The 12,043-nt window shown below is 43.2% G+C and overlaps 1 long non-coding RNA gene across 2 annotated transcripts; it reads right to left on the reverse strand.

Annotated features, from left to right (window-relative positions):
• Positions 1-1,348: 1,348 nt before the first annotated feature.
• LOC129049341 (uncharacterized) lies at positions 1,349-4,218 on the reverse strand. 2 transcript variants are annotated; one of them, XR_008512380.2, is made up of 4 exons: positions 3,947-4,218; positions 2,913-3,008; positions 1,970-2,154; positions 1,349-1,594 (listed from the first exon to the last, which is right to left on the reverse strand). It is a non-coding gene; the product is annotated as an uncharacterized LOC129049341 (long non-coding RNA). The 2 variants fall into 2 exon arrangements; XR_010135675.1 differs by having other exon boundaries at positions 1,349-2,154.
• Between the last annotated feature and the right edge of the window lie 7,825 nt (positions 4,219-12,043).

The raw sequence follows: 12,043 nt of genomic DNA on the forward strand, positions 1-12,043 counted from the left end.
CCGGGCTCTGGCCCTCAGGTTGCCTGGACACAAGACACAGAGTCTCATTCAAAGGAGCTCAGGAGATGACAGAGGATGGAAAGGGGTATAGCAGGGCTCTTGACCCCATTTTGTTTTAATTAATTACTAAGGGATCCAGGAAATTTTGACTATTAACTTGGAGGCCAATGGAAGACTCAGAGGCATCACTTTCTGAATCAGTAATCACCCTCCTCTCTTGATCCTGAGACTAGCATCCCTAAAGCTGAGCATTGCAAAGTGGCTTTTACTCTCTTGAACAGAAAAGAGACTCGCATGTATGCTGATCAGAGCCTTTACACAGCCACTTGTATTCATGTTCAAAGGCCTACAGCCACGAGCCTTGGAGGTGTGGTGGTCCAGCAGTAATTTTCAAACACTGTTACCAATAAAACCTTCTTGTATGGAAGGCCAATATATAAATCAGATAAAAGATGAAGAGCTGGGGTTGAAGTAGGGGGCCTGGAGCACCCCAGCTCAGCTTCTTCTTTGCCTACCTCCATAGCACCTCCTGAGGCACCTCTCTGATACCCCTAGGGCTTCACTAAACACAGGATAGGGCCACTGATTTTGCCTCATTCCTCCAGCTTGTAAGTGAAAAAGAGAGGACCAGTGAAAGGAAGAGACTTACTAAGGGTCTCAGGCACCTGTGCTGCTGCTTCTTTGAGCATCCCCTAGCATACAAAGCTGATTCACCAAGCAGTATCTTTACAATGACTGGGCCTTGCTGCAGCTTGTTCTGTAACAGGGAAGAGCATGTTCTGATCCACCCTCACTTTCTCCTGTGTCTTGGGGAATGTGTTTCTGGAGCACTCCAGTGCGTGGTGAGAATCTTGAATTTACATCATTCCCCAATATAAGCCCCATGATATAGTTTGGATCTGTGTCCCCACCCAAATCTCATGTCCAGTTGTAATCCCCAGTGTTGGAGGAGGGGCCTGGTGGGAGGTGACTGGAACGTAAGGGCAGAGTTCTCATGGATGGTTTAGCACCATTCCCTGCTTGGTACTGCATAGTGTGTGAGTTCTCATGAGATCTGGTTGTTTAAAAGTGTTTCACCCATGGCGGAAGGCAAGGCCAGAGCAGGCATCTTACATGGCAGGAACAGGACCAAGAGAGATAATCTGCTCTGGTTTTGCCTTCCACCATGAGTAAAAGTTCCCCGAGGCCTCCCCAGAAGCAGATGCTGCCATGCTTCCTGTAGAGCCTGCAGAACCATGAGCCAATGAAACCTCTTTTCTTTATAAATTACCCAGCCTCAGGTATTTCTTTATAGCAGTGTGAGAATGGATGAATACACCCCATATTCATTTCTGAGACCTGCTGTAACAAATCACCACAAACTGAGCAGCTTAGAACACCAGAAGTTTATTCTCCCACAGTTCAGGAGACCAGGTGACTGAGTCAAGATGTCAAGGTTGGTTCCTTCTGGAGGCTCAGAGGCTCCCATGCCTCTATCGTGGATTTTGTGTTTGCTGGCAATCCTTGGAGTCCTTTGGCTTGTAGACATGTCACTCCAATCTCTGCCTACATCTTCACATCTCTTTATTCTCTGCATGTCTCTCTGTGTCCTCTTCTTTTAAGGATACCAATTATTAGATTTAAGTACACCAATTATTAGATTTAGAGCACATCCTAAATTCAGGATGATTTCAACTTGAGATTCTCAACTAAATTACACCGATAAACACCTTATTTCCAAATAAGGTGACATCCTGAGGTTCTGGATGGACATGAATTTTGGGAGGACACTATTCAATGCATTATAAGCCCCAGGTGAGTCACCAGGGTACTCCAAACCCAGGACTTCAGGTTCATTAGCTAGCACAGGGCTGGGTCCCTCCAGCTGAGCCAGTGCAGTCCCTGCTAAAATAGGTCTTGATTGACAACACGGGCCCCTCAACTCCTCCACCACACCCTGTCAATGGTGTCAGCAGGGTGGGGTCCCCACCTCCTGTGCTGGTAGAGATAATCTAGAGAGGAAATCCTGGGCTGCCCAGATGACACAAGAAATTTTCCTCAGAGGAAGGTGGCCTAAGTTTTTTCTCCCATTGCCCTTTGCTTCTCAGTCAGCAATGAACATAGGAAGGGGCTCTCCTCAGCTTCTCCTGATGTCAACTCAAATGTTGACAGTGCCTATAAACCAAGAGACAAGGAGCTTATCAGTGACATACCAAACCCAGGAAATGCTTACTACACTTTCATATCTGGATCTGGATGCCAACATTGATAGTATCCTGGAGTACCTTCAGATTATGTCCAGTGCACTTCAAGAAAAAGAGAAAGCAGCTTTCTCTGCAGAGAAAGCTGGCAGCCAGGGTTGGAGGAATGCAGTTGCTAGGTGATGCAATGGAAGTTTCAGAGAAGGCCCCAGCTGAGGCTTCTACAAACGAGACTTTGGTGAGAGTTGTAAACTTGAACAAAGCCAGTTACCATGAGATAGCACCTTAGCCCTAGATGGTGACAAGTCTGAACATGCTGAAATTGAGATGATGCTTTGGTTTCTGTGTGCCTCTTTGCTGCATTTTGGCTTTTTACATCCAGGACTGCCTGTTTCTTGACCCATACTTTGCCCCAACAGTACCTGCTCTCCCTCTGTGTTAGTGAAGGGTTTGGGGTTATAACTGTTAGACTGAGATAAGAGCAGAAGTTTTGGCTTCAGACGAACCTGAGTTTGTGTCCAAGCTCTGCCACTTTAGAACAGTATGAGTCGCTGCAAATTACACTGAGCTAATAATAATACTACCTAACAGGATTGTTATAAATTAAATAATCAATTCATGCCAGGTACTTAGCCTAATGATGGAACACAGCACGAACTCAATAAATATTAGCTATCATTATCATTATTATTACTATTGTTATTCACAATACCATAAGGAAGAGAAACTTACATGCTCCCCCCAAAAAATACACTCTGTGTGATACAGTTGAAGAAGAGTTGGTGTTATCTCATATTTCCAATGATCTTTGCCCTGTATTTCCTGTGGCTAAACAGATAATATTAGAAGCTGCTAACATTTTTTGAAGGTTTGTTGCATGTCACATACCATTCTAAGTGCTTTATTTCAACCAACAACCCTGGGAGCTGTAGATACTATTATTATCATCTCCACTTTACAGAAAAGGAAGTAAATTGCAGAATAATTACGCATTGCCCAAGATCACACATCTAATAATGGTTGTCTAGAGTTAGAACCAAGGCAGTCTAGCTCAGAATCTGCAAGATTAACTATCCACTGTCCTACCCTCCTGATAGAAGTTGGTGACCCCTCCAACTAGGATAGAGTCCACTTCCAGGGACTTCAAAGAACTCTCAGCAGGAATTTTTAACTGACAATTTGATTTGACAGAATTGTCCTGCCTCTATGCTAATTGATCCCTTCAACTTAGGTTCAGAAAGAGTACATGGGTTGCCTGAAGTCCTGAAGCTAGTCTCTGACAGATCCTCAAGCAGCCCGACTGGAGCCAGGTTTCCATGAAAATTCAAAATAAAGGAAAAACCCAGATTGTAGTAGATTCTTCCAAATACCCACAGGTCTGCATTTTAATTGATTATTGGGCTTAGCTACCAGGTCCAAGGTTAATTTGCAAGGTCGATCCTAAAGGGGCACTCTGCAGTCCCAGGGCAGAGCCCAGCCATAGGAATATGGGCTGAGGATCTGCCATTATTCCTGGGAGAAGGAATGGTGGGAGTTGAGGACTGAAATCAGATCTTGGAGGAATGCAGTTACTGGGTGATGCAATGGAACTGACACCAGGATGGAGATTCTTGAGCTAAGCAGGACAAAAACTGTTCTCAGCCCCTGGGGGATATCCCACTGAAGTCAAGACATTCATCCCAGAAAAGGAGGAGTTGAAATGGATGGATTTCACTCTGAGTTGGGAGAATGATGTTAAATACTACACTGAATGGTACTGTACAAACCTTCTTTGACCTCGGCCCAGAGGGTATATCTTAAAGTTTCTTTAGGAGAAGAGAGTATCATATGAAGGAAAAGAGGCAGACCATTCTCTTGGTATCTAGTGATCAAGCTATATCTCTAGGACCAGGCAGGCTGGGGGAAGAGAACTATCCTCTATTTCTGTCACAGTTGCAAGTTTAACATCATCAGAAGTGTCACAGTCACTGAGTGTCAAGTGATGGCCGCCAACAGTGGCAGCCACAGAAAAGCTTTAATTCCCATCCAGAGAAACATGAGCCACCTCACTCCACCCCCAGGACACTGCCAGAGGTAGAAGAAAGAAACGAAGGACTGGAAATACTAGCAATTTTCACAAGAAGAGGCTCTAAATCCAATACAGCTGATGGTGTCTTTAGGCCACCTGGGAAAATAAGAATATTATCCTTGCAATCCTCTCAACTATACCAATAGACAGTTAGTCTTATTACTTCCAGTTTACAGACAAGGAAACCAGGATTGAAAGATTAAGTGGAAACTCCTCTTTTTCTGTCCCTGACTTTGTGTACTCAGGAGAGACTTCAGGCTTCTTGGAAGGATTGAGAAGAAGCTTCTACCTGTCCTTCCACCTCTCATTTCCTCCTCTCAAGAAGACATATCTAAATAAGGAAAAACAAATTGGTTTTCCTTCTACATTCACACCGCTCTCAATACTTCACTCCAACAACAGATACGTGGGTTTTTCCCACACCAACCAATTTACCACCTCTCTGTGGACACCAACTGGATGTCCTAGAATTTAACTCAGTTTGACATCAGATCTCACAGGTTAAGGGCTCAGTCCCACAAAACTGCCTCTCCCTGTTACAGTAGGTAGCTAGTCCCCCCTCAGCCACCACACCAGGAATGTCAGCAACCATCAGGTGATGGTCAGGCAGCTGTTAACTGTCTCTCTAAAATAATAATTGGTCTCAGCCAGTGCCAGGAAAAGGCAATCTGCTAGTAGCTAGAAACACCTGAAACCGATGACCAGCAGCTTCCTGAAAAGATCTCAGGAGGTGGGTGATTGGGCTCACACATGAGCATTAACAGGCAAAATGGCAGCGTTTAACTGGTATATGACCTTATAGGAACATTCGACTGGTAAGGGAAGAATGCCTCAAGTGAGCATGTGTACAACTCCAGTAAACACGCTGTTCCTGCGGCCCCTCCAAAGTGCTGGCAGCCAGTGGACACGCAGACAGCCCACCCCAAGGGAAGAATCAGGGGAGAAGGGATGCAAGACCCCAGAAGCATGCCAACATATAAAACCCCATGTCAAAGGTCAAATCGTGCACTTGATCTTTCAAGTTTCCCACTTGGCCCTCTTCTAAGTGTACTTTACTTCCTTTCATTCCCACTCTAAAGCTTTTAAATAAACTTTCACTCCTGTTCTAAAACTTGCCTTGGTCTCTCCCTTTGCCTTATGCCCCTTCATCGGATTTTTCCTTCTGAGGAGGCAAGAATGGAGGTTGCTGCACACCCATACAATTCACTGCTACTAACATACTTTGGTGCCACATGACTTGAATACATTCCACTGCTAACACCCCTACCAACTTCAGACATCAATTGCAAGTCCAGGTTGTTACCTGTGCTTCTGACCAATTAGCTATAAATTGGAGGTTCCTGGTAACCCTTCCTCATGTTTGACTATTGCTAGAACAGCGTACAGGATTCAAGAAAACAGTTGCTTATTAGATCACTGGTTTCTTATAAAAGGATACAAATTAGGAACAGCCTGGAATGAATGAGGTGCTCATGGCTGTAATCTCAGCACTTTGGGAGGCCGAGGCGGGTGGATTACATGAGCTCAGGAGTTTGAGACCAGCTTGAGAAACATGGCAAAACCCCAGCTCTACTAAAAAACACAAAAAGTAGCTGGCTGTGGTGGTTCGTGCCTGTAGTCCCAGCTACTGGGGGTCTAAGGTGTGAAAATATCTTGAGCCCGGGAGGTGGAGGTTGCAGTGAGCCAAGATCATGCCAATGCGTCTCCAACCTGGGTGACAGAGCAAGACTCTGTCTCAAAAATAAATAAATAAATAAATAAATAAAAATCAGGAACAGTCAGATAGAAGCCATGTATAAAGCAAAGTGTGTGGGAAGTGGGGAAGCTTCCATGCCCTCTCTGGGCACACCAGCCTCCAGGAACCTCCACACGTTCAGCTGTCCTGAAGCTTTCTAATGATGTTCCTTTGAGTTGTTATAGAGGCCTCATTATATAGGCATGATTGATTGAATCATTGGCCATTGGTGATTGACTCAATCTTTAGCTCCTCTCCCTTCCCCAGAAGTTGGGGGGGTGGGGCTGAAAATTCCGACCTTCTAATCATCCGGTTGGTTCCCCTGGCAACTGGACCTCCACATCCTGAGGCTATCCAGGAGCTCCCAGCTACTAGTCACCTCATTAACATGCAAAAAGTTGTCACTTTCCAGAACTCTAAGGGTTTTAGGGGTGTGTACCAGGAAACAGGCATGAAGACCAAATAGATACACATTTATTATTATAAATCCCAATATCATCGTATCTAATTAGGGAGGCTGATAAAAGTTGGGAGTACATGAATTTCATTCATCTCTAGGCTATTGACATTTTCAGAGTAACCTGCCTCTACTCCTACCCCCAGCTCCCAAACACACACACATTCCCCTCCATCTGGTAAGCCAACTGCTACAATAGGAGGACTCCTGCGGTTCTTTACCAGCTTTGAACACCTGGGTAAGATTCACCCCATGGATGGATCCAGATGTCTAGGTTTGGGAAACCTGATTTTGCCTGCAGGTTCCATCAAACTTTATTAGTAATAAAGCTGATGAATTAATGTGTTAAGACTCAACTGGCTCCAACTTCATAGAGAACAGAAGATCTGGGCACTTTAGACAGCCCAAGGGTTTTCTTCCAACAATAACTTGCCCCAAATCAAACAGCTAGGAAATGTGTAGATGGTATTCACACTGCCTGCTGAATCCAGGCAGTCTGACTCCAAATTCCGAGCTTTTAACCACTATGCTACATTGACGATGAGGAGTAAACTGAGGCCAAGGAGGTAAGGAAGGAGTCATGTCACAAGAGCCTTGCAGAACATGGAAGAAGTTTGGATTCCATCACAAGGGCTGTGGGGAGCCACACACATGTTTCAAGCAAGGAGAGTAGACACTACCATCTGCAACAGCCCTAGACCAAACTCCTACAGTTAAGACTTTAGGTTGGAATTTTCTTCCAAAAGAAAACGTATCTGAGAAAACAATGCTGTTACTGTCTTTGAAAGCTATTCATGACATGTGAGGCTGGGGAATGGGAGGTTTTATTATTGTTGTTTGTTCTTAAAGGAGAAGCATTTTGGAGTGAGTGGGTTGTTTTGTCTTTGTTTTGCTTCTTCATTCTTGAGAAGTCAGGCAGGTCAGGATGATTGCCAGGGAACGTGTGTGGTCCACCTTGGCCTCTGCAAGTGAGTGCACAGAGCCAGACTTCACTAGTACCTGCTGGGCTCTGCTGAGCACAGAGTCAAGCCTGAGTACACAGTTTGATTATCATCAACTTCCCCGTCATCATTAACAATTTCCTCTACTAATCATGTCAACATCTACTGAGCTCTCAGGATGTGCTGGCCACTAAATGTGGTCAATCTGAGATAACTTCATAACAAGCCTATTAGGTAGATAGTATTATAACTTCCATTTTACAGGTGAAGAAATTGAGATGCAGAGAGCTTAAGTAATTTGGTCTGTAATAAACAAGCAGGAATTAGACAAGCAGGAATTTGAACCTAGGTTAATTTGAACTTCAAGGTTTTAACCACAAGGCTACACTTTGCCACATAGGAGGTGCTCATAGTTGGTGTCAAGACTACCAGAAGCAACCTCTTGTGCTATGTTAGGCATGCAGTTGGAGAGGAGCATAGCTTTGAGAGCAGTAAAGTGGTTCATCTGGGTCAAACACCCTGGTGCAGAGGCATGTGGGGAAAAGTCTCCCAAGTATTCATTACTACTAATGGAATCACATAGTGCTTCTCTAAGATAGAAAATGTTCTCTATAAACTTCCAGTCTCTGCTCACACAGAATAATGTGGGGACACCAAGTTAGTCATCTGATACACCAAATAAATAAATGAACAGACAGGAATATTTGTATTTTTATCTTTAAGTATAGTATGCACAACAGAACTAGATACAAATGATTATTCAATGCAACTTAACATTTACAGAGTTTGTATTGCATGCAGGCACAATACCAGACACTGGACACAGAAATGAATCAGACATAGCCATTGCCCTAACAAGACCTACAGAGTTCTGTAAGGGCAGGAAGTTTGGCACCAACTATAGTGTAACGCCCTGTTAAATGCAACATATGCAATAGGAACAGAGCTTTCATTGGAGCACAGAAGTCTGAGCAGTTATTTCTACTCAGAACTCAAGCAATACTTCACAGGGGTGGGAATATTAGAATATTGAAGGGTAAGAAGAATAAGAATATAGGCAAGGATATTCTGGAGAGGAGGATGTCTTGAGCATGGAGAGAAGAGGAAAAACATATAAAGTATATACGAATATCTGTGAGAAATTTAGTATTTCTGAGATGTAGAGGACAGAAAAAACTTTGCTAGGGGCCAGGCGTCAGTGGCTCACACCTGTAATCCCAGCACTTTGGGAGGCCAAGGTGGGCGGATCACCTGAGGTCAGGAGTTTGAGACCAGCCTGACCAATATGGTGAAACCCCGTCTCTACTAAAAATACAAAAATTAGCTCGGCATAGTGGCATGTGCCTGTAATCCCAGCTACTAGGGAGGCTGAGGCAGGAGAATTGCTTGAACCCCAGAGGTGGAGGTTACAGTGAGCTGACATCGCGCCATTGCACTCCAGCCTGGGTAACAGAGCGAGACTCCGTCTCAAAAAATAAATAAATAAATAAATAAAAACTTTGCTAGGAAAATAGACAGGATATAGATCATGGAGCACTTGGAATGCCAAGATAACAAGCTTGGACTTGATCCTGTGTTAGGCAGAACCCTGGAGAGTTGTAAAAGCAATGAGAATAACTACTTGATGTGCCTTTTAGGAACCAAGCACCAGTGTCAGGGTGGAGATTGAATGGTTCAAGTTGTTGATGGCAAGGACCTAAATCCAAGCATTGGCAGGAGAAGCAATGGAGAAGGGGGACGGTACTAGATTGATATGTCTGAGGTTGAAGGGACAAGGTTTGGTGACTAATTGGACATGGAAGTGAGTGGAAAGAACCAAAGACCCTAGGTCTCCAGCATTTGTGAAGGGGATTAATGAGTAATGGATAATGATCTCATCAAGACAATCCAGGAGGAGAAGAAAGGGTAGGGGTGGGGAAGAGAATGAGTTCTGGTTGGGATGTCTTGTGTTTGAAGCATTGCAGAATAGACCCAAAATTGGAAAGTAGTTGGAAATAGAAGCCTGAATCTCTGAAGAGAGAGATAGAAATGTGTGAGTCATCAGCATTTCATGGTAGCTGAAAGTCTGGGAGAAAAAAGCTTCCCAGAAAATACAGAAATTGCTAGAGAAGCAGAAAGGGCAGAACCCTTGGGAAGATTCATATTTATTATTTCTATTAGAGAAAGAAGAGCAAGGGAAGGAGGTCAAGAATGAATAGCCAAAGAAGTAGTAGAAGCAGTAACGGAAAGTGGTATGATGGGAAGATGGAAGGTTGCAATGCATGTGTCAAATGCCTCAGAGAGACTGGGCATCCATGTCCTCATGAATTACTTGGAGATCTTGTTAAAACGGAGACTTTAATTCAATCATTCTGGAATGGGACCCAAGATTCTGCATTTGTAACAGCTGCCAGGCGATGTACTGAATGGTCCATGGTCCTCACTTTGAACTAGCAAGGGGTCAAGAGTGAAGACTGAGACAGAATAATAGAATTTAGCACTTGGGAGGTCATAGGGGACATTTGAGGGGTTTCAGTTGGGTGAAGAGTGATTGGGACTCAGAGGAGAAGTAAAGGCAAGGATGGAAGGCCTTCCAGAGGCTCAGCAGGTGAAGAGAGATGGGAGGCAGTGGTTGGAAAGAAAGGCAAAGTTGGGGAAGATTTTAGAGGATTGGGGAATATTTGGGCCTGTTTATAGAATGGTAGGGGAGGCAGTTCCCTTTCTCTTTAGAGAAACAGAGGAAGTGGAATGATTTTTCCTTCCTTACCTATAATGATATCCACAAAGGAAGTGGATGATCATTACAGGCAAGGAAGGAAAAAATGGTACGAAGTGTTTGGTCCTTGCCTCCTCACCTCCTTCTAAGATACTTCTGAGACAAAAGGGAAGATGAGAAGGCTGGGAGAAGAAACAGGTATATTTTTGAGGAGAGAAGATAATAAATTTCATAACTAATGTCCTTTGTTTTTTTCACAGAAGTGAGAACTGAAGCTATCTGCAGAACATAAAGGGGTAAATTGGTTTTAAAAGGCAGGAGAGAATAGTACTGATTTGGAATAGCCCCTGTAGAGAATGGGGATAAAATATGCTGCTGAAAAGAAAATATGAGATAAGATAATAAGAAGAAAAATGAAGTATGAGAAAAAATGATAATTCATAACAGTCCTAATTATATGAGTTCATCACACATGTAATATTTTATTTAGCATGCAAAAGTCAATTGTAGAACCCCAGAGTCTAGAGAATTTTAAAGTTGGAAGGGATCTCTTAATGTGGAAACAATTTCCAGAATCATACAGTAAGCACACTGCATAAGAAATACACATTTACACCAGAGGAAGCTGTCCTCACATGATATCTTCAGCCACTCAAGCTCCTAGCTCTGGGTTTAGACCTTCTGGACCCTATGGATGAGAATTTTCCTATACTTCCTTATTTCATCAAACTCAATTTAGATGCCAGCCAATTCCGCTATTTGCAGCCCATTCTGCTATTTTATAACAGGCAAAATTGTTCCTTGCAATCTTCCTTTTTGGAAAGATCTATAAATAATAGGGTGCCTATGAGTGAATTTTATGAGTGATACCATCCTCTTCTCTATCTAGATGAAGAGAGGAAGTCACTTTGGAAAAAACTTTTATTTTGGGTTCTGAGAACATATTACTCGAGTGGCCTCTCTTTACATGTGCAAGACCCATAGGCTTTTGCCCTGACCATTGAAAAGGTGAAACAGAAGCATTTATGGCTGTTGTTTTCTGTGTTTTTCCAAAGCTTTGTGGTGCCTCTGCTTCTCTTGGCACCAGAGCTCTGGAGTAGGTGTTGATTATATTGCACAAAAACCCAGAAGTCTTCTGGAAGGAAAGGTCCTGAGACCTCTAACTCCTTTTCCATAAAATTCAAAGTCAATAATATGTTACAGTGGCCCTCACCAAGGACCACGGAAAAGAAAAAGTCACCAAGATCCCTCAAAGTCTCAAAATCTATCTAGAACCGAACCATATTTTACTGCTTTTACCCTATCACCCTGGTTTGGGTAACCCCTCAAGTCTTCTCTGAATTATTGCAATTGCCTTTGAATTGGTCTCCGTGTTCAACCCCTGGACCCCAACACTCTATTCTCAAGACAGCAGTAAGAGTGACGCTTTTACAACTTTAAAACTCAAGTCCATTCCAGTCACTCCTCTGCTCACAACTCTCTTATTCCCCCTTTCTCACTCAGAGTAAAGGCTGGAGTTCTCACAACAACCAACAAGGTTCTAAATGAGCTGGACCCACACCAACTGTTTTACTCCATCTCCTTCTACTCTCTCTGTATTAATAGTCTGGGTTCTACAGAGAAACTAAAACAATAGGATATATACACATACATATAGCATTGTGTTGTATATATATACACACTGTGCATATATGTATAATTATATTGTGTGTATATACTTTATATATGTAGAGAGATAGATATACATAGAGAGAGACAGACATATATATAGAGACAGATATATATATGTGTGTGTGTGTATGTATATATATATGTACATACATATATGGAGAGAGAGAGAGATTTATTATAAGGAATTGGCTCACACAGTTGTGAAGTCTGAGAAGTCCCACAATCTGCAGTCAGCAAGCTGGAGAACCAGGAGAGCCAATGGTCTAGCTCCAGTCCAAGTTCTAAGGCCCAAGAAC

Source organism: Pongo abelii, chromosome 10 (genome assembly GCF_028885655.2).
Source record: "Pongo abelii isolate AG06213 chromosome 10, NHGRI_mPonAbe1-v2.0_pri, whole genome shotgun sequence".
Taxonomy (NCBI): Eukaryota; Metazoa; Chordata; class Mammalia; order Primates; family Hominidae; genus Pongo; species Pongo abelii.